At 41.3% G+C, this 22380-nt stretch overlaps 1 protein-coding gene across 2 annotated transcripts in view; it reads left to right on the top strand.

Moving 5' to 3' along the window:
- The first annotated feature begins 8893 nt into the window (after positions 1 to 8893).
- uif (sushi, von Willebrand factor type A, EGF and pentraxin domain-containing protein uif) overlaps positions 8894 to 22380 on the top strand; it is a 51755-nt gene continuing 38268 nt past the window's right edge. For both annotated transcript variants that reach the window (XM_065485933.1, XM_065485934.1), the window contains exon 1: positions 8894 to 9052. The gene's annotated coding sequence lies outside the window, so the exon portion shown is untranslated. The remainder of the gene's footprint in view (positions 9053 to 22380) is intronic.

Genomic DNA, 22380 nt, shown 5'->3' on the forward strand with positions numbered 1-22380 from the left:
AAGGTCTATTTGTATGGTAAAAAGGACAACCTAGAAATGTTTTGGATTTTAACGAAGAATAATTATCAGAGGCAGAGAGGCAACGAGTATGCAACCCGTGGGACGTAGCTGTTCGAAAACATGCCTACCGCCACGGTCGGAGATCAGCTTTCACAGAAATAACGCTCATAGCACACACGTCAATCTTCTCACGAACATCTTTGGGCATCTTTCACCTCACATAAACATCCCGTCAAAAACAAGTGTTTTGGCAGTTTTCAATTCGAATAAACATCATGGTGCCAATTAGCAGAATGCACAAAACAATGGATGTCTTTATTGATCAATATCATATCTCTTGCGTGCGTTGTTGTTGATATTTTCGTATAAATAGACGTTCCTGCCATTAACGTAATGCCAGCAACTTAACTAGAATTTATCAAGCTTTAAAGACATGACGTCCTTTTAAAAGTAACTTACTTCTAATGAAGACTGATAACCCTCACTATTAAAAAAACGAACGCCAGAAAAGGCGAGGGTCAGGCAAGTGCAGTGACACCCACGGCTCGCGATTAATTGAAAACGCACCTCACGCGTGTAGACCCACTACTTAATGCGATGCACAGGAATTCATCCAACGTGTACGATTGCGTCATCAAACAAAACCTTCAAACTTTTGTGAGAGCGTCAGCATGCGCCGAATAGAAATTCACCTGCCGGGTCAAGGGCACTAACACCTGCTGAACTGCTCAAAACTGTGAATCAGCGCTAGATACAGTGAAAGAGTCAATGAACATTTCCATCATCGCTATTAGATACGGTGATGCGCCTATTCAAATAATTATAGACGAAAGAGTTTGAATTTTTTTACTTTTACATTTCCGTACATGGCACTCAAATCTTTTGAGTTTAAGAACAACGACAGTTTCTATTTGTTAATATTGCACAATGATTGATTCTGATATTTATATCGTGCACTTACCATTTTTTTTTAAACTCTCACAAAAGGATAATAAAAAAATCCATGAAACTGAGACCAGACTGCAATACGAACAATGAGTAAGAAAAACTGTATACTGATCCCTCTGTAAATGTATTGTATGAAATGAGTTGCTTCATTAAAAACTTTTCAACCAATTTGCATAAAATGTTTTCAAACATATTCATTTCTGCTATTTTCTGGGTGGTCATAAGTTAGTTTCGCATTGCAAGCCATCCATGAACGGCCAAAAATATATTATGTATGTAATACTATCTTTTGCATGGTACAGTATCACATTTTGTTCTAAAATTATTCCAACTAAGCATTTTATTTTGTCTAGTTGAATTTCTAAAACTGAATTTCTTACCCAAACTGCAGGGATAAATTAATAAAACTGTTCCATTTAAAAATTCGTTAAATAAGATGATTCGCAAGTTATAAATGGATTTAGGACTGTTCTCTTCAGGTTACTCGTACGCACGAAATGAGGTGCCAGTAGCAAAAGCAAACATCACGCAAGATGCTAAGAGACTACGCCAAAGATTATTCAGGAGGAAGGTTTTGCTTCCGAGCAAATTGGCTGTGACGATGCAAAAGGAATGCGCGTCAGGCAGCCTTGCGTAATCAGGCGTGGAGTGGCCGCCCTGACAGAGGTTGTCGACCCTCGCATCTTCACTTGTACACAAGAGGAATAGCGAAAACCTGATCTCTCAGGAAGTCCGCCAGCGGAATTTCAGCCAGATACACACTCGCCTGCGTCCGTTTAATTAATTAATTAATTACACTCTCGCCGGCATCCTTGGATGCTGGTGCTCAGTTCTGCGGTTGGGTGCTACAGAAAGAAGTTACATTCTCTTTCTCTGCTATCTTCCTTTCCTTTGTTCGTGGAAATTAATTTGAAACCTGCCCTGATTGAATTTCGCTCTCTTTGCGTATTTTACACGCAAAAATAAACAGTTTTAATTTATTACGCAAGAAAATATATTTTTGAAATAAATTTATTCATTATGGAACAAACACAAACATATATATTTCAACAAAATTGGATAAATAGAGATAAAATTTATTACAGCACCGCATTTTTGGGATATTTGGTGGTTTTACGTTTCAAAATTTTTGTGTTTTTGCTGTCCGAATTTCCAGATTGTTCTTCAGACGTCGTGACTCTTACTTTCTGCGTGGCAAATTTTTTCACTCGTCGCGCTGTGGAATCTAGTAGGCAAGCGTGGAAGGCTGAATATAATTATTGTCTGCGCGCGGGCTGTCCCGTTACTCTCGCGGAGCCGTGTTTGCTTGACCGCTCCTTTTCCATCGTCGTATGCAATCTTTTTGCTCGTTCACCGTATTCAGCTGACTAAGGAGCCACGTATTTTTGCTTCTCCTTTTCGGTGGTGCCAGCAAACCAGACCAACGCCATGCAAAGCGACCAACGCACGGCCCCACCGCGGCCACATGCTAATTATTTCCCAAATCAAACTCGTTTTCCGCAGTCCACTGCTTTTGTGGGCGAAATATGCTAGAACCGGACCAAATTCCATGACTAATCGTGCATGGTCTCGCATCATTACGCGATGACCCTTTTTGATGTACACATTAAGTTTGGTTTTATTTTTCTAGAATACATATTAAATTATGTATATTTGATGTACACATTATGTTTGGTTCTATTTTTCTAGAATACATATTAAATTATATATATTCTTAACAAACTCTGGGTAATAGGGTAATATAAGAAATGATTCGTTCTACTTTTCTCTAATAATGAGTTTTAAAGGAGGAAAAATCCGCAGTTGCGTTTCTCCAGGGCGGTTTACTTTACCTTACACATTGAAAATTTAAAATTAGTATGTCTACATAGCAACCAAAACATTTCTTAAAAATAAAAATTATCGTTCTCCGTGGAGATGACGTAACTATTTAAATAAAACAATTATCAAAATAACTAAATTAAAATTTTAAATAAAATAAAATTTAAACGTATGACAACTTGTCCTAAATTGGAAAAGCTAAACTTGATTTGCAAAATTGTGGTATCGCTTTTAAACACTTAAATCAATTTCCTCAGCTGTAATGGAATGCTGCATCTGTCCTGGTCACGATAAAGTATATTGCAAGAGATGCTGCATCTTTTCCTCTTATGTGTGCACAACAGTAAAATGAGCTAACTGTGTTCCATATGCGATGCGATAAGCAATGAATGCGCACAGTTGATGAAGATGAAACCCAACGAGATGGGATTACGGATCAATAGCATAATATTGTCACGTGCACAACATGCACTCGGTGTGGTCTGGCAAGCTACATAATTTCATCATAATGCATTTTGCGATATGGGAAATAATTGAACAGCATCAATTTCGCGTATAGTCATGAATTTTGAATGATGATCCAAAATGGGACCATCTGATCCAGTAGCATAGACGTTGATTTGTTCATGATGCACTTCATCATTGTTCCACTCCATTGCACAATATCATAATATATAATTTAAATCTTGGTTTGAAGTTTGAATAGCGCTCTTAAACATAATTTTGAAGTTTTGAAACCAGTTTGAATAAAAAACACAAATATATTTTTATACCTTTGCTCTCATCGTTTTTTTTTTTCAATTATTTTGGTAGGCTCTCCCTATTAAATTTAATCTAAATTTATAACATGAACGCGCTCTGCTCGTTTTCCAGCATTGATTAAAAAAACTCATAAAGTGGGAGCAGGCGCTTGCCAAATTAGCGTCCACGCGACCGCTATCCGCAGCTGATACTGTCACCCCGTGGCGTTCAATTCGCTCGGGAAGCACGTGCCACATGGTTTGTACACACGTTGCAAGCAAGTTGTTCATACACACGCGTCAGCTCGAAAAACGTAACGGGTAGCAGCACAATTAAGGCAGTGGAGCCAAAATTGATAGCAGTAAACTCGCTTCCTCGTTTTCCAGCAGGTGACACTTCCTCATTTGGCCGGCTCATGTGCACAGGCCGCCTACGCCTTTTCTCGTTAGCCGTCCATAATATAGTGCCTCTATGGATTTCGAACGAAATTATGGTATTTGCCAACGCAGCGACGAAGTATGTGTGGAAAGAGCGCTGAATAAGACCCGTTATGCACGCCAGCGAAGGCGTGCAATGGGTTATTATTATTACACACAAGAGATGCGGTTTACTGTAAACACAGCTACATGAAATAAGTAAGCCGTGATATGTGCTTAATAGCTGAAATGTTGACAAATTCAATAGGACTGTTTCATATGGGTTTTTAACTGTATTGTGCGAGATCAAGCGGATACAGCGGATTAAGAAATAATTAGTTTTTCAACGATGAAAACAGGTCCCCATGAAAAATTTATTTTTCACATTGCCAAAATTTTCAAACTCGTTTTAAAAATCTTTCTGTACAGATTAGAGAATTTTGGTTTTGAAAATTTTAGACAAGAAGGATTCGATCGATGGGTCTTTTTTTAAACGAAATAGGTCATGTAAATTTATTCTCTAATTTTCAGTTTTTCCTCTGAAAATAATGGGTAGTGTTGCACTGCTATATTAGGTTGCAATCAGAACGGTTTTAGTAAACGCCGACACAGTATTAAATGACCTGTAAATCGTTAGCTAATAATTATCTCAAAGCCATCGTTATTCCCGGCCAAAAAATAAAAAAACCCAGAGAGACTTTTTCGAAAACACTGATAAATTAAAAAAATCATTTCGTGTTTAGAAGTTTTTTCATATTAATAGACATAATTAAAAAAATGAAAAAATCATATTATTTTTACGTGTGTGCCAATATCCATTACTCCAATTAACAATAGCTTGTTATTTGTCTTTTCAAATAGGGTCTATTTTTTATCACATTCTAGATTAAATGAAAAATGTCGTTTAAATCTGATTCTACGATAGTTTCAATGTTATATTCTATGATGATTTTGCTCCAAAACTCGCTAACACCGTCAAATTTATATTTTCCACCTGGTGGTTACATCATTGAAACATGCCTTCTTCAAAAATAATTTGACTCTTTCTCTATAAGCCGCACTTGTTTGTAAATGAATTCAAGAAATTTGAATATCAAGTCCCTGCGAGGCATAATTCAGCACGTTGAATAAAACATTAAGCGAATTAGGTGAGCACGAGGGTGTCTGCTTTATTGGCTCGTTCGCGCGATTCAATTAACAGCTTCTAACACACAAAATGCATTTTGCCTGAGTTCTCCGGCACACAAGTGGCAAGACTACATCCGGAGCGCTCGCTCTCATTCGCGCACCGGGACACACATAAAATAAACCTGCCAATGTGTCGTCCTCGCGTCAGCGGCGATTTCAAATGTAAATTCAATTTGCCTGCTTTGCTGGCTGGCTGGCTGCTTCCGAGTCGATTTTCATCCTGAAGCGGCGCGGGTTCCAGGAAGACGCGCCGTCGCCGTTTCTCTCTCACTGCTGTGTGCGCAACCCTGTCAGTGGAACACCTCTTTTTTGAGTTGTTTGTTTTGTGCTCATTACGTGATACCAGCCCCAGATCCGCTGTGTGCTCTGCCGACAATCGAGCTGCGCTCAAGTGATACAAATAATGACTATTTGTTCTTAAAACTTCCATCAACCCTCCAACCGAGATAAAATACGGCGGAAAAAAAAGACTTGCTCAAAGAAAGATTAAATTACGTTCCAGTTTCTCGTCGTTTCAATTAAATTGCAGATAAAAAGTAATAGAAAATGAGTAAAAATGGAAATTTTTACTTTTTCTCCCATGTTCTTAAGTTCAATCTGTGGATGTGACTTGTTTAAAAGAAAATGGTACCTAAAATTATATAAGAAGTTTCGGCAGTGACTTCTGCTCTGCCAAGAGGATAACGATCCAACAGGACATCGTCTTGGCCTGGCCCCCACCTTAAAAATGACTTCATGACGATTTTTTTACCATCGTATAAAGCTCTAAAAGGGTCGTGCATGTTTTCTTACATTTTTATAGTTATCGCTTGTTTCATAATATACTGTATATATATTAATTATATCTGTTTCATTAATGAAATGGAAGGAAAAAGATAAATTTGTAACTTAAACAACTATACAGTCTGTGTTTTTATTAATAACTTCATTAAATTTTGGAATTATTTTTCAATTCCTGGCCCTAAAGTATTGGAAAAAATTTCATACTATCTGGGAAATTTTCGTATTTAACGTTATAAAAATTGTGGTGTTTCGTTTTTTCTTTTAAACGCAATGGCAAATATTTATATTGCTGGCTTGTGCCTAAGAAAATGATTATCATGTATCAAAGGGAGAAACCATGATGCAACGTTTAAAACTAAATTTCCTCCGTGCTGGTGGTCCTAATTTACATTTTCCTGGAGCGTGTTTGTCTATTCAAGATCCCGAAAACACTCCACCGACACACTTAACTGCGGCACTTCGGCCCCTACCCTTTGGTCAAACACGGAATTCCTCCGACTATCAATTTTGACAAGGAACGTTTCCCAGGCAGCAATTTAAAGCCAAAAAGCAACAATTTTCCGTTGCGTAACACTGACATTTCCATAACGGCGCAGTAAATCAAAGTGCACTTTATACTTTTTAATCTAATCCCGAGCGCGTTGCAAACGGAATGCGACGCGAGCGTATTTTGATTTAATAAACGGGGGTAGAGAGTGCCTCTCACAGGTAAAAAAAGAATGCAGCAGGTTGTTTTTCCGCTCTTTTCAATCTGCTTTTGTTATGCTCACCGAAAAAGAAAAAAAACCAGCATCCCCTCCCTCTCCCATACGGGGTGCTAAAGCAGGTGTGTGCCCTTGGGTCGGATGCCATTATCTTTTCCCGCCACTTTTTCGTGCGTGATGAATGAGACAGGGGCAACAGGAGCCCGTCAGAGGGATCTCCGAAGTCAGATATAGCTCGGGCACAATAGCGCGGAAAACAAATAGTATTTCCAATTTTTGGGAGGGCTTGTGCGCCTCCCGCAGCGAAAATGTGCTCATCGCCAAATCGCAGTTGGCCGCCATCGCGTCGCCGCTCAGTTTTTCACATCGAAAACCGAGTGCAAAAAAGCTGAGAGGATCACTGTTGCTTTTGATGGTTCAAGTTTGAAAGCTTTTGGCTGTGCGTTGTCACTAAGCCCAGCGCAGTTTGGGGTGGTTTGCAATGCAGAAGTTTTCAATGGGAGCTTTCCTGGCGATTCTAAGAGCCTTTTTGCTTCCAAATTTGTTGTAGCGTTACTTTTAAAACAAAGATTCGACAAATTTGTTAAGCTGGAATGACTTGCTAACATGAAAAGTTATAACTTCAAAGTTTTGTTGTTCATTATTCATTCGACAAAATTACAGGCAAGGGCTGAAATCTGCGTTACGTGAGAACTTCCATCAAGAAAAAAAAACATTGCCATTTCGATTGAGCCAAAGGAAGCACCTTTCAGCCGCGCCTGTCATTATTTTGTCGAAGCGGTGACACATATAGACATGGTTAACAACACCCTTTTGGTCTGGCCGAGCAAATTTAGAATGAGTCTCTCGCCATTCGAGCTGACAATGGCAAGCGGCGTTTCGGGAAAGGTCGCGTCCTTATTTGAAGCACGGGCCTGCGGATTCCGGAGGTGCGCGACGCCTTGCCCACGGGCATTCATTCTAATCTAACTGTACCAGGAGAGACGGCCTTAACCTTAAGCCGCTGATGGAAAAATGCAAGCGGTGTGCGCGGCTGAGCGTAAAAATTGCGTCTCTTTTGGGACCGACTAGAGGCTCATTACTGGCACACTCTCGTGTCCTGGCCGCGTGTGCACCATCACAGCCGACAGATTCATCTCAGAAGCACAATAGACTGCTTGTGTGTGCCCGAAATTGAAAATGTAGGGTAGTATGGCAGAAAGAGAGATGGATTGAATTGGAGTATGCGAGCTTCTTAGAAATATTCTGCTCGTTGCTAATATGGTTTTGCTGCTTGTCTTTGAGGCAAACCCTGCTTTTTTGTTATGCATATATTTTTTCATTAGCGAGAATATACTTTATTTTTTATTCATCTCCCCAAGACGGAGAGACTTGAACTTTGTTGCGCAGCGAAAAGAGAGGGACTCAAATAGGGCTGGTTTGTTATGCAAAACATGTTATTTACTCTGGGCAGAGATGTTCTTTGCGTTGAGTGAAAACATTTTCGTTCAAGATGGGATTTGTCTTGTACTGACGCAACAAAAGAGACAGCAGATTTTATAGCACAATTATTCCTTGGCAGTGTAATTTAAATGAGGAAGAAGTGCTTATCTTCCTCACATTAAATAAAAAATGGAGAAAAGTTGACAACTTTTGGAGTTGCGGAAAAGAAAGATTTTATTTTAAAATAAATAAATTAAATTTGTTTTATAGTTAAAACATCTTTCAAAATGTTTGAAGATAATGCATAAATATTAAAGTGGGAGAATTGCCTGGTGCTGAAGCTGCTAGGGGCATCAAAATAAATCTCCCAATAAATCATTGATTAATTAAAAAATAATACGCCCATTAGTTTGCATTAATATGTACAAATTAACTAAAGAACATAATAAAACCAGTTTAAATTAAATCCCTACAAATTGATGATTTCTTATTAAATCGACGCCAATCAACCAGTGAGCGATAAAATATTATTTTTAATCATGAGGATTTATTTTATTAAGAGCAAATTAAAAAAGAACTTAAATTTTTCCACTAAAAGCAAACTCTCGCTAGTGAACGTCACAATTAGTCTCACTTATCAACAAATGATGCGTGTGTTTTCCTGTATTTAATGCAAGACACCGCGGGAGAGGAGTTCCCATGGAATGCAGCCGCTGGAGGTGGTGCCGATACAGCGCGTGGAGCGGTGAAATAACGAGGGGAGCGCAGCGGTCCGTAATGCAGGGTCGGGGAAGGCAACGCAGTGTTGTCTTGCCAGCTTCTCAGGTTGTCAGGCAAGAAAGTGGGGGAAGGAGGTGAGCAAAGTTCTTTTGCTCGTAGCAGGTACCTCGAGAGAGGTGTGTAGTGTAGCGTTGGACGGCCGACAGGGCCCTCGAGCGCGATCGTCTTGCTTGCTTTTTCGTGAATTTTGGTGCAACCCACCACCGACCCCGAAATTCCCCCTTGGATTACTGTGATCACCATTCAAAGGTAAGCCGAGACTCCAGTAAACTTTAAGCTACCTTCGTTTCTCGAGCCTAACCGCCGGTTTGGACTGTTTGGAGGTGCGGTCAAGCCGGCTTCCTCTGAAGCGTGATATTCACCTCACCTTTTGTTCGAGGCAGCTAAGCCCCTTGCTGATTTTTTTTATTTTAGGTAAATAAACGGTGGATAGGAGGCATTGAAATTGAAAAAAAAGCTTTCGTGCTTTTATTCAGTTGCGTCAAGCCAATTCATTATAATTTTGCAGTATTATGCAACCGCTAGGCTTCATCCATTCAAACAATATCACTAGGCTCACCTGAGTACATCTATCTACTTTCATTGAATTATTGAAATAATTTAAATTGGTACGGGACATGAAAGTAATTCCCAAGACTAATTTCATTCCAATTTGCAGCTAAGCGATGTGTTTGATATGATTAATGGAAATTTTAACTTTCATAGCTTTATTCCCATAGAGATTACTGGCTCTTTATTAATGTAATAACCAAATTAAATACATCATTGTTGGATTTATATTTAAAAAAATCGCTTTGCTCCATTTGCTTAAAAAAACTTACACAGCAGATGATTTGTCACACAACCATGAATAAAATCGATAAAAATCCTTGCCTAACCCACTTAATTGGCAGCTGCACAAGAGCAAAATCACAGAATTCACTGGTGCTCTGTTCGTTTTTGAATATGGGTTCGTTGAACCGATTATCAAGCCAGCTCCCAATGAATCCAATAGGCTTGTGAAACCTTGAAAATCAGCAGTGCGAGGAAGGCAGATCATGTTCCAAGTGTATACATTAACACCAAGCCTGTGGAAAACACACATGCAGTGGAAAACTTTAAGTTTCATTTTAAATTTCTTAAAAAAATGCAGCGCTGTGCAAATTCTAATTGGAATGAAGCTGTAAAATAACTTAATTTAGTCCCTTTAACGGTTCTCGCATTAAAGCGCACATTTTTTTTGCAGAGCAAAATTAGTAATTTTCCAAATTACTGATGCAAACGCCCCTAAGCTACTACTTATTAAGGCTGTGCCTAATCTCCATTTTCAAAGGTGGCGAACAATCGCTAATGAAATCCGGACGTGCACTATCAGCGATAAAACGAGAAGAAAAGTTGGTCGGAGAACAAAAAGCCGGCCGGGAATTCGGTCTCCCACAGCATGGAAATAATTCATCGCGCCGACGAGCCCTGTGAATGCGTGTGTGCTCACTTATAGCTGCTGTAAATATTTTTTGTATGCGAGTAATAATTGCTCGCGAGTGACGTCACGCTGTGTATAAGGCCCTTGGAGTACCCCTGCATGCATTTATTGTGTCAGGCGCGCACAAAGACGTCGGCTTGTGCCCGCCAGCGCTTACTTTTCGAATATGAATGATTCAGAAAGTACAGTAAGGGCGAAAAAGCAACGGCATCCTTATTTCATGCGCTCATGTTTTCGCCTTTATCTTCTCGGCGTCACCAGCCAGCCAGCGTGCACACGTAACGCGTAAGAAATGCCAGTCCCGGAACTGACCGCCGGGACGGTCAGGTGCGAATAATAAATAATCCTATTCCGCTAGAGGTTTTTTGAAAAATGGATAAAAGAGCAAGCGCAAAGAAATAGAAGGTTGGGGTCTACAGAATTGTGATAAAGTGTTTTTTTTTATAAAAAGAACCTCTGTCCCAGAAATATTACGCATTAAATAATTCAGGAGGTATTTCCCTGAAAATCCAATTTCTTTATTTTGAAAGCAATTTTATTTATTTTTATTTTATTATTTAAAAGGCAGATTATTGATGAATGTGTTTATAAATTAATTCAATTTAAATGTGATTAAATTTTCGTAATCGGCATGTGGCATTATCCAAATGAGCATTATTAATTCTCGTTGAACCCTAATTGAAGTCCGCGCTAATGAACGGTGAAGCTTCGTCCCTCGTCAGAGCGGTATATATATATATATATTATATGCGAAAGTGCTCGATTCCGCAAAACGTTTCGCAAAAGCGACGAAAATCGATCGGCACGCTTGTTCGACGCGTTTTCATCAATTGTCTCGCGAATATTCGCGCGTGTTACGCCGGAAATAGATTCTGTGAAATTTTACACGCTTCTGTTGAAACGAAATAAAAGCAACATGCTTCCGTCCAAAAAGCTGGCACTCTGCCGGAAATCGATTTGCACTAAAATGTGTATTTTTGAGGCAGCTGCAATTACACCGGTTTTGTTGCTGGAAATAATTTGTGATTCTGTCAGCCACAAAATACCAAACTCGATCATTTCTCGCATCCCAGAAAAAAGGATGTTTGTGTGCGGCAATAAAAGCAGAGAAATAATGATGTTTGGGTATGGGGTGTGTTTTCGTTCGTGAGCCGCTCGGGGATTCAAAGGGAGCACACCATATTGCACGCGGTGACGCTGCAGGAAAGCGGTCTCTGAGATGCTGTTTGTGATGAATCACTGCTGATAGAAGCACCTCTGATCCCACGCACCAGACGCGGCTTTAATGCAATTCTGGGTCAAGCCGCAATGCGTGCCGGCGAGCGGTTTGATTGGCCAGCTGTTACGGAAATTTTTCATTTATCATTTCAAACATGTTGCTTTTGTCCATGGTTATTGTTGCGCCGTGTCCAGATAAGCCGTTTTCATACCTCTGATGCTTTTAGCGGCTGCAGGATTAACTGCGGCTTTTCTGCAAACAGCAAATCGAATTTAACAGCTGAATTCGCCTGGTGGCTTTCGCTGAAATTTTATTCTTTTTGTCCGGATTGGATGCTTTCTATCCAGCAGCATGGCAAAATGCAATTTAGTCATACCTCCATTTTAATATTACCCCACATGCAGAGATTTTTGTTTGCTGAAACTTTTCCCATAACAGATTTCTGTGCTCTGCTCTGCTGCAGCAGCTCGTAAAATTTTATCCCGCTCGCTGCTGTGTAAGCAAAGTTCGTGGCTGGCACAAAAGCAGTTCTGCATAAGCTCGATTTTTACAGCACAGCAATCCCACAAAGCAATATTATTGAGTAAAAATTTCAAATACACAAACAATCCGAATAATTAGCCTTTTACATTAAAAATGAAAATGCACATTAATTGCCAACTCAAGTTTGTCATAAAATTTGTCCAGATGAAGGATTAAAATACATTTTAACTATGTCACCGCAGTTAATACGAAATAATTAATTAAATAACCGCACGTCAGCCGTTCCCCAAAGTTCTGCAATCTCTGACAGCTTTTAGAAATGACAAAAGAGACTTAAACTTGAACAATGTGTGAATGTCTCCAACACCCTTGGTGCACGCACACCGCAGCCACGCGCGTCTCCATTCTTGGCACCAAGTTGAGCAAAAGCGGTGAGTTTCATAACAAAATCGGTGGTTTGGCTTCCGCCGGCGATGCACATCTCCGGCGTAATCGCGCTTTGCCGGGCAACTCATCCTTATGCAATTATCCACAGTCGACGCATTTGGGTCATCCCATAGGGCGGAGTTGTAATCTGCATAAAATCAAATCTCAAAGCGTGAAAATGGGCTGCGTGGCGATTGTATAATTATTTTCACGCCAGGGGAGCGCAGATGATTCGGCCGATTGCAAAATCACTTTTGTTCATAAATCGCGCTTCGATTGCATCTTTCTGAATTTATTAGGAGCGCAGGAATCACCTTCCAGAGTCCGCCCCAAAGTGACGAAATTTACTGCCATGCTAATTTCTCCTTCATTGTTCTTGTTGTTGATTGTTTAGACCACTAAATTTTCTCAAAGACGCCTTCAGAAACCTTATGAGCACGAAAATTCTATTTTTGTCATTTGCTATAGTGGAAAACAAGGCAGCGGGATTCATCGAGCAAAGCATTCTGCAGCCGCCGAAATTACAGTTTTTGCGGCCATGCACATTGCAAACCGAGGAATTGACCCAAACATTTCGAGCCTTCCAAGCCGTTGAGGCGAAAAGCTACACGAAGAATGCATTTTTGCGCTGTAACCGTAGCTACCCACTGGCCGTGGCTCTGGGATCGATTCCCGACCGGCGCACAATAGAGAATTTCGGTTGCGTCATTTCTCTCATTAAACGCAGGCAGCTCCTTGCTTAAAAGAGAGCGATACACCCGGATTACTCCTTTCAGCGGCAATAATCCCGCCGCCAGCACAAAACATTATCAAAAGCAGCACTTTTCACTCTGGTGGACTCGAGCGAACGCTAGCTATTTTAGCAGCCCGTATATACAAAGAGATAACTTTTTGCCTCTTTTTCGGGTCGGCCCGTCATATCGTCAATAACAGCAGCCTAACCGAGCCATAATTGAAACTCAGCTGTCTGCCGAGATGGCGCACTTTCGGCGAGAAGAGCGCACTTTCATCGATAATCATACGAACAGCACCTGATCCCAAATCCGCCTCGAGAGATCTGGACGCTAAGCCGGTCGGCAGGTACTGAAAATTTCATACACAATCCTGGCCGCCCCGTCGGGCATGCACGTGTACTCGTCCCTATACCAGACATTGCTCTTTCACTGTCTACGCGCTGTTTTTATTATTTCACTGCTGCTCCAGCGCAGACAGCAATAGGTGAAAGCCAGCTCCAAGGGTTTCGCCAGTCGTGCTGGCTTAAAGGCTTGCGGTCACAGGTCGGGGTTGCCGAATCTAAGCACTGATAAGAAACAGGTCCGAAGACAAAAGATTTAACCAGAATAAAATATGTTGTTTCTCGAGGGGGAAAAGTCTGCACTTTAGTAAATTAAAAGAATAATTTTCCTGTCTTTTGAAATGTAAACGCTTGTTCATCTCCTAAATTAAAGAAATATTTTTTCTCAGTGAGAGACGATTTAATGGACCATTAAGTCAAAGGAAACTTTCTTATTTGCCTAAAATGAAAAATTTCTTACACCCGTCCCCATTCTTTTTGTTCCTCAAGCGACGTAAAATTGGAAGTTTCATTCATAATCTCGCAACTTGGACGCTCCTAGCGTGCCGTGCCATTTGAACCGAACGGAGTGTTCTCTTCCTGATGCCTCACCTGCAATTATAGCGAGTGGAATTTTGACATTTATCAGCTCGCGGCCGCAGGTGCTTTTCTCTCTCAGCAGGTCCAGACGGCTGTAAAATAAACCTACCAGTAAATGCAGACGAGGGAAAGTGGCCAAACTCCAGACGACCCGCTGCTTTACGTAATCTGAGAGCAGCATCCACCGCGCCGACCGTGCGTGGACCAAAAATGGCACACGTGCTTGCATTAATCAAGCCGCATTGTCTGACGAGAAAGTCTGATCTTCTGGAAGCCGGTAAATGTTTATTTTTCTGCTTAGCCGCGGGGGCAACTCAGGAAATGAGAAGCATCGGGGTTTTGTTAAAATTCCAAGCGCGCCGAGATTTGTGTTCATTATTTCAGAGTCCGAAGGGTGCATGGAAAATGACCGGTGTTTCATTCTCGGCACGACTCGGCACATCGTGAAAAATAGTCGTAGTGTCTTCAATCCTGCCCTCATTTGCATTTTGTGGAGGCCGCAGAGGAAGGGGGAGAACCTTTTTCATGAATTTGCGCGCGTCCTCTATCGAAACAAAGGGTGGCGAGACGCCGAGAAAGCGTTATATATTATTTGCTTTTGTCTGCCGGAGAAAAAACTTTGAGAGTATTTTTATCTGTCCATGTCGCAAAGAAAAATTTAAGGGATAAAGTGAAGCCTGGAGTTAAACGCAACTCATCATCGGTTGAGACAAAGCGGTGTGATCGCACTAACACCATACCGCAATGAAGAGTTGAAAGGCACAAACACAGAGCTTTGTTCCGCTTTGTGCACCTATATTGCAGGAGTGACCATCAAGCTCTTTGTCAGCAGATTGGCGCTGCCGAGCAGGCACATAATGCAGATTTCCCACGATGCACGGCGACGCTGGTAATTTCCGCGCGTGTTCCCCACTGGCCATTAACTAGGCCTATTGTTTGCATGTGCACAAATCTGCAAACGGCCAGAGACAAACTGGCGGCGGCGACGCCGGGCACACTGGCTGCGCCGACGTGCCGAGTTTAAAAAGGATACGCAATTCAATGTGAACGCCCGCCACAGAGAAGCCTTTTTCGTCAAGGACTGACTCATTCGAGCGCTTAAAGTGGCAGGTGTCGTTCATTAAACTTGGGCTGAGAGGTGCTCTCGTGGCTGATGAATTGATGAGGCCAATATTTGTTCGTGGTTACACGCCAAAATGACGTTGCAAAGGGTGTTAGCGTTAGCTCGTGGCAAATTCGAGGTGCTGCTTACAAATAGACACAAATTTGTTGCATTTTGTCCGGAGTCACACCTGGAGAATTCGATTGATTTCCATGGTCTGTTTCCTTTCGATTTTCATGGAACTGATTAAGTCAAATCTATTGTTTGCATTTTTCTAATATAGTTCTTTTATCAAGACCAAGACTAAATAAATCTATTTATCTGAGTCTTTTGATACTTTCGTGTTGCTCTTTTTTATTTAAAACATTTAATCCTATAAATTGGAATCAGTATTTTTTTATTTAATATTCTGTTTGCATTTGAATTTGAATTAGCTAACTTCCTGAAGATGATTGCGAGACATCGAAATATGCTTCTGGCCCCATCATTATGCAGATTGATAGTTATCAGTTTGCAAAAAAGAGAGAGAAATTGAATCGACTCAGCTGGCAAAAATGAGTTTGACAGAGGAGAAAATGAACAACATTTTTACTTTCGTTTGGCTGCATTGTTAAATCTTCTCTTCTTCCTTTCCCGAATTTACATTTCCGCTTCTCTCTATAATGGTAATTATGTATATCGATCGGAAGAGAAAGCCGTGCTTTGTTTGCGATGCGATATAACAACCAAAATAGAAAAGATGCGTCGATCCGTCGCTATTACAGCAGTTGCTAACACGCAGCAGAGCGGAGGATGCTTCAGCGGTTAAAAGGGGCACACTAAGTATTACCATACACACTTCCTCCGCCGCTTCTTTCAGGCTTGGCTGCTGATAATTGGATTATTTGACAAGTAGGTGATAATTTGGTTACACTGGATGCAGGTCTGTGGGCCATGAAGGGCACGAAATAAAGACACCAAAAGGACCGACCTGTCAGAACTATTGTGCTTGATTTAGCAAATGCCAACAAAAAATTAAAAAAAAATTGGTGCATCTCTTTTTGAAAAAAAAAAATCGCTATCAATTTTGCAACAAATTCCATACTTTGGAAAATGCTGCTCTCACCGGGATGATATTTAAATTTTATCTAAAACAGTTTTTAACGTACGACGCGTTAATTAATTTAATTATAACTTTTGTTTTCCTCCCTCAATTAAAATCTTTTGCAGAACTAACAATTAATATTTCAAGACAATACAACATGAATTAATCTGCGATTTATTCGAGCAAACGAGTGCGATGATAATGCAACTTCCGGCCGGTGCGCACTTTAAAATCACTCCAGCGATGTGCAATAAAAAATTAACTGTATTTTTTGTTGGTCACGTGCTGCCGCTTTTGGACCTTTTCGTGCGCATTACAGTTAATTAATTAATTTGGGCGCTCAGTCAAAGGAATTATTGGAAAGAAGTTCAAGATCAGTGACCCCTAGTCGCGGTCAATTACGCGCGACCGCCTTATTGGGCGCTCAGGAAGTGGACGCATGATTCGCCTGCTAATCGCCGGACTATATAGAAATAGAGAGAAAAACATACCTGACGGCGTGTTTGATTGTGGCCCGCATTTGGCCGGGCGTCCGCTCAAGCTGTCGTGACCCACCCACCCGCCGCACCAGAAATGGGATTGTAAAGGGCCCTCTAGGGGGGCGCTGATTGATAGAAGTGCAAAAATTGCGCCCTTTGTGCGTAAGCCGCGTGGAAATCATTTTCGCCGACTGCTGCTGACACTTTTCGGCCCTTGCCCACCATTGTGCACACCGGCCACCCCTGTTAACTTTTTTTCGCACCTGTCCAGCCAAATTGGGGTTTTTCGTCGGTAGCCACAACTATCGCAAAAAAAAGAGATTTATCTTTCACCAAGTATTTAAACTTTTAAATTGAAAAAACGAGTTGAGATTTATCCTGGGAGTTAATTATTTAACTAAAAATGGTCTGATTTTGATTTCTTCCCAATTCAAGATACACAAAAAAAACACCATTTTGATATATAAACTCTGGAAGCATAATTATGAGGTTACGTATTACTCCTCTTTGACCATTTAGCAGGATGAGATAATCATATTGTGCAACAGACTACATTTCACGACGTGGCAGCCATTTTTCAGCAAGAATTTACAAAAGAGCAATTTTAGCATCTGAATAGAAGCAGTTCTGCGTACAGTCGCATGAAACAGTGCGTGTGTGTCTCTATTTTTCAAGGTTCGCCGCTGGAATTTATTACGAGCAGACCTTTGTTTTGGCTTGAGCCTGTGAGAATACAGTCGAGTTATCCTGCCGAATGCACCAGAGGAGAAAAAATAATATTAAGTACTACAATTTGAACGCGTCGTGACAGAAAAAGGCGAATCGAGTCATCATTTCCAGCGAGGCACCTGGAGCGAGGATGAAATTTCGTGCTAAGCCACATTAATTTGCAATGGAAAGTCCAAAATTCATTAGAGCAGGCTCTGCGCGCGGCGAATTGCGTTTTCATTGCGCGGCTGATCTGGAGCAATTGAGACACCTGTGCAGATACATATATATGCACGAAACCGAGAATGGAGCTGCTTTGTGTGCTAGCTGAATGGATGCCGCGGTTTTATTCGATCTGCAAGGCTTCTTATGCAACAACCAGAACCTATATGCTCTCGCTTGCTTACCAACTCTCGCAGCGTGCATTGTGTGAGCGGAAAGTGCCATTTCCCACAGCAGGCGAATTAAGCATATCAGAGTATTCTCGTGTGGGATGCGAGCCATCTTGTGCCCAAAACTCGCTATCAGATGACAACACACTGCAAAGTGGGCTAGAATTTCGCAAAACACTGCGACAGATTCAGAGGAGCAGCGAACTTAGAACAACATTTTGAGCAGGTTTAATTTTAGAGTTAGATAGCAGCGTCATGACGGATGTAAACAAAAGCATCCGAGGCTCCAGCATCAGTTTCAAACCCAAGGCTTTGAATGTTGTCACTTTACATTTTTCATTCATTTGTTTATTTACTAACAATAAATTTGTTTCCTTGCTAAAACAACATTCACTAACCAGCTCATTAGCAAGCGCACAACTTTAACTTTGATAAAAATTCGTGTCACTTTAGTCTTCTGCGCGCATGCACATCTTGCTTGAAAGCAGTCACCCATAGCTCGTTGCTTTAATGGGTCTGCAGCGGTTTTTTAAGCGGTAGCTGCTTTGTAGTTGATATATTGTATTGTGCTCTCGTCAGGGAGCAAGCTGCCATGTGTGTCGCACTGGCAATATGCCCAGCACACCAGCGAATTTGTCTGACGTTTTCTGCCGTCCTTGCGCTTTTTCCGATCCTGCGTGCCCTAAATGGAAAAGTTTTGCGTCACAGAAGAGCTAATTTAAATATATATTTGACATGATTTATTTTCTAGACCGCGCCGAAGACAGCAAGAGGAAACTTGCTGGGTATAGGGCATAATATTGTGATAAGGCGAGGAGAACTTGGAATATTTCGATGAAAGCACCTCGCATAATTAAGACTTAAATTAAAATCTAGGCGTAATGAGAAAATGTTTGCAATAACAAAAAAAAACATATCCTTTGAAGCGACGTGCTTAATCATACACCTGAGATGAAAGTCGCGGCTGAATGCTCAATATTACGACGAGAAGTCTTAGGGGCAGGATCGAGCCAATCAAAACGACGTCGTACGATTCAAAAGGCACCGGGTGACGGCTACAGGAACGAAATTAGCACAAGCGCGAGCTGCTCAGAAAATAAAATGACGCAGAAACAGGCATTTCCTTAGGCACCGAATTGCGTTATAGGTGCGAGTCAACGCTTCCGTCGGATCATTAATTTCCTAATCGACAACTAGATTCAAAGTGAGACGCTTGATAAAATGTAATTAAGTGAATTAATGAGAGACGTGCGCGCAGCACCGGATTTGACAAAAACGTTTATTCAAGATCTTATTAATTACATCTGAAGCACTGTCAGCGGCGCCAATTTGATGAAAAGACATTTTGCTTCAACTCGTCTTAAATATCTAGCAAAGCGGAACCCTTATTTTCAGCAACTCTGTTCTTGAGCAAAAAGAAGCATTTACCAAAAAATGCGAACAGAGCATTTTTTGTGAATAACAGAAAATTAGTATTATTAAATGACCGTTTTCCTTTCTGGATGCTTTGGATGGTTCAATTTCAACCTCATTTTTGAATTGATTCCCCCAGGGAGATAGTCCGCAGTAAAAATCCGTTCGAAAGCTGGTGCCGTGAACCTTGCTGGAATTGACAAAAACAGACGCTCCCATTTTGAGCCGCCGTGTCATTATTTTTGTGCAAAAAGAGTGTTTGCACTGCACGGAATCCGGTACTGTGCGCTGCGCGTGCAGCAATAACCATTTTTGCGCAATTAGTGGTTTAACTGTGCTGCCGCGTCCGTCTCGTCCGGCACGGCCGGGGCGGTGCAGGCTTGATTTGAGCGAATAATAGGCCCTCGCCGAATTGCTGGACCGCTGCTCGCTCTCTGTTATTTTCCTTCTCCGTAAGCAAACGCACGACGGAGCGCAAAAAATAGCCTTTCGCGCGCGAGAACAATCAATCTAATCACGCGGTTTTCCCACGTTTTTACAGCTACGTACACTCGCGAGTCGGCTGTTTCCATTCCTCTCGCATTGACACAATAACTCATATATTTCGCGCGATCGCCGTTCTTTATGGCGTGCGTGAGTGCGTGCTTGCGTCCCGCCGCAAATCCCTATCGGTAAATTTGGGATTTCAGGCGCATATCCTATTTAATGCGCAGTTTGCGTTTATTGCGTATCTGTGCAGTCGACCGAAATAATCAAGCACTCGTTAATTACAAAATCAATTTTCCACCTGGGCTTTCGCGACAACAAAGAAAAATCTGTCTTTATTATACGTACAAATGAAGCCAATTAAGCAACGCGTCAAAGGCAAAAAGGCTCGCGAAAATTTTTCCCAATTAGCATACACACACACCATTACGCATCCCCTGACGTAGGGGTGTGTGACAGTTAGTCGGTTTTAATGACAGAAGCGAAAGCTCCATTAGAGTTTTCCCCCTGTGTCAACAATGGAAATTATCGCTGGTGCATGTTCGGTTTTCTAAAAGACTAATTAAAGGTTATCCATTGTCTACCAGGGATTTAAAATGCATCATTTCATCCCTCCACAACTAGTAGCATTTTAATTGAAAATGGTTAAAAATCTTGATTTGGCACTCTTTTTCACGACCCTTTGCTCTCACCTCCTGACGATCGAATTTTTTTATCTCATCTCCAAATTTCTAAATTTAGACCGTTTCGGTCATTAGTAATGAATTGTGTGCGTGCCAACAAATCGTTAAATCCCCTCGAAATATCCAACAAAATTTATCTTATGGATTTTAATCACTCATCTCCATCAAAGGATCTTGCGATATTTTCACTCCTGCTATACCAATAAAATGTAAAGCTTGATCAATTATACAGAGCGAAAAATGCTGACAAAAATAAATTTTCAATCAAGTGAAGCAAATAATTGGCACAGCATTGTGCCAGCTAGCTTATCGATTGAAAAGAAGAAAAGGAGCAGTGCAAAACATATCACAGGCACCGCTGGGTCGTGATCCGGTGAAAGTCTCACAAGTCACAGAGTCGTGATGTATTATCGAGCGCTACTCGATCTCGTTGCTCCACTGGTGAGATGAACATTATTGGGAAAAATCACATGGAGCAAAAACAATGAATGTATCATTTGAAGCGTGCGAAATGCTCTGAATAATCGGCGTTGCCCAATTGCCCGGGTGACGCAACTTTAGCGGCAAAAAAGTGGTGGCAAGAATTATCCAACTTTTGACAGGTTAATCCTGGGAGGGAGACACATTCTGCTGCAGCCCAGCTCGGAGGAGCCTCGCTAATTGAAATTTCTGCTGAGACGGGCATTTTATTTCCACCAAGTCGTAAGTTCTTGAATTTGAGTAGTCCCATGGGCAATCTTTTTTCGGCTGGTGTATCTTAGTCGAGTTCTCGGTAGAGAACCAAATCCATCAGGCGACATTTTTTTTCTGTCTCTCATTACACCGCTTTGTTACCTTTCATCTCCAAATCCGAGAAATTCTTCGTATTTTCCTATCGCCGTGACGACAGCGTTTCTTACTTTTTATCGAAACCCAACACCGCACACCCCCTTCCGAACGCCTTCAATCGCTGCATGCGTGGGTCCTGCTGGCAAAAGGCAGTGGAGAAAGCTGAGGCGAACGACTTTTGTTGTTCCGAGAGACAAAAAATCGTTGCCTCTGAGGAGGGCGCGCGAGAGCGAGAGAGAGAAGAGAGTGAGAGAGAGACTAAGGGACGGAATAATATTATATCGCCCAAGGGAGAGCTTTCCTTCCCGCCGTCCTGAATGTTCGTGTATTCCTAGTATGTGCCTAAGGGCCAGACGCAGAAAAATGATCGGTCGTTGGTGCAAATGAATATGTTATAGTGACGGGAAATTCATCCTTTTTTGCTCCCTTTGATTTATGGTGCGAGGACAAAGAAACTAAGGGTGCGCCTAGCATCACGTGCTGACGGTAATTAATTGCGTTAAGGGTGGATCGTGTTTCCCACCCAAGACCAAAACTTTTCGCACCTAATAGAGAACAGTTTCAACTTTATGGTTCATAGTGGAACTCAAAGGGAATTTATTTACGCTCCAAAGAGATGCTGTGCACGGCTGAGATTGTTAACAGCAATTTTTCGGCCAGTTTGCGATTAAAATTTTAGATGAGTTGCACTTAACTTTTTTGTCTGGAATTAACAGACTGCCTTAAAAAACTTAACCTTCCTGAATCAGTGCCAAAATAGAAACTGAGAGGTTCATAGTTTTTTATTTTTAAATTGAACGATATTTGTTATTGAATATTAATTTTCAGTAAATAGGTTCCGTTCCTCTCAGCAGAGCCGCTCAATATTCATCGTTCTCCCTTGAATCTGAAGCACCCTTTATCCCATGAAGTGTAGTTCAAAAATGCGCAGCCTCCATTCAATTAGAATAATTAAACTGGCGAACGACGGCATTACCCGTCTCTAGGCGCATTTATTTATTAAGAAAAGCACTTTGCTGGCATCAGCGTTGCTTCGGTACCCCCTTCACCGTCACAAGAAACTCAATCAATATTAATGAATCGGTTTTTAATCCTGCAGCATTCATCGCCGTCGCCGACGCGGTAGGAAACATAATTACTCAGTGAAGGGGAAGCAGC

This window comes from Cloeon dipterum, chromosome 3, assembly GCF_949628265.1.
Source record: "Cloeon dipterum chromosome 3, ieCloDipt1.1, whole genome shotgun sequence".
Classification (NCBI taxonomy): Eukaryota; Metazoa; Arthropoda; class Insecta; order Ephemeroptera; family Baetidae; genus Cloeon; species Cloeon dipterum.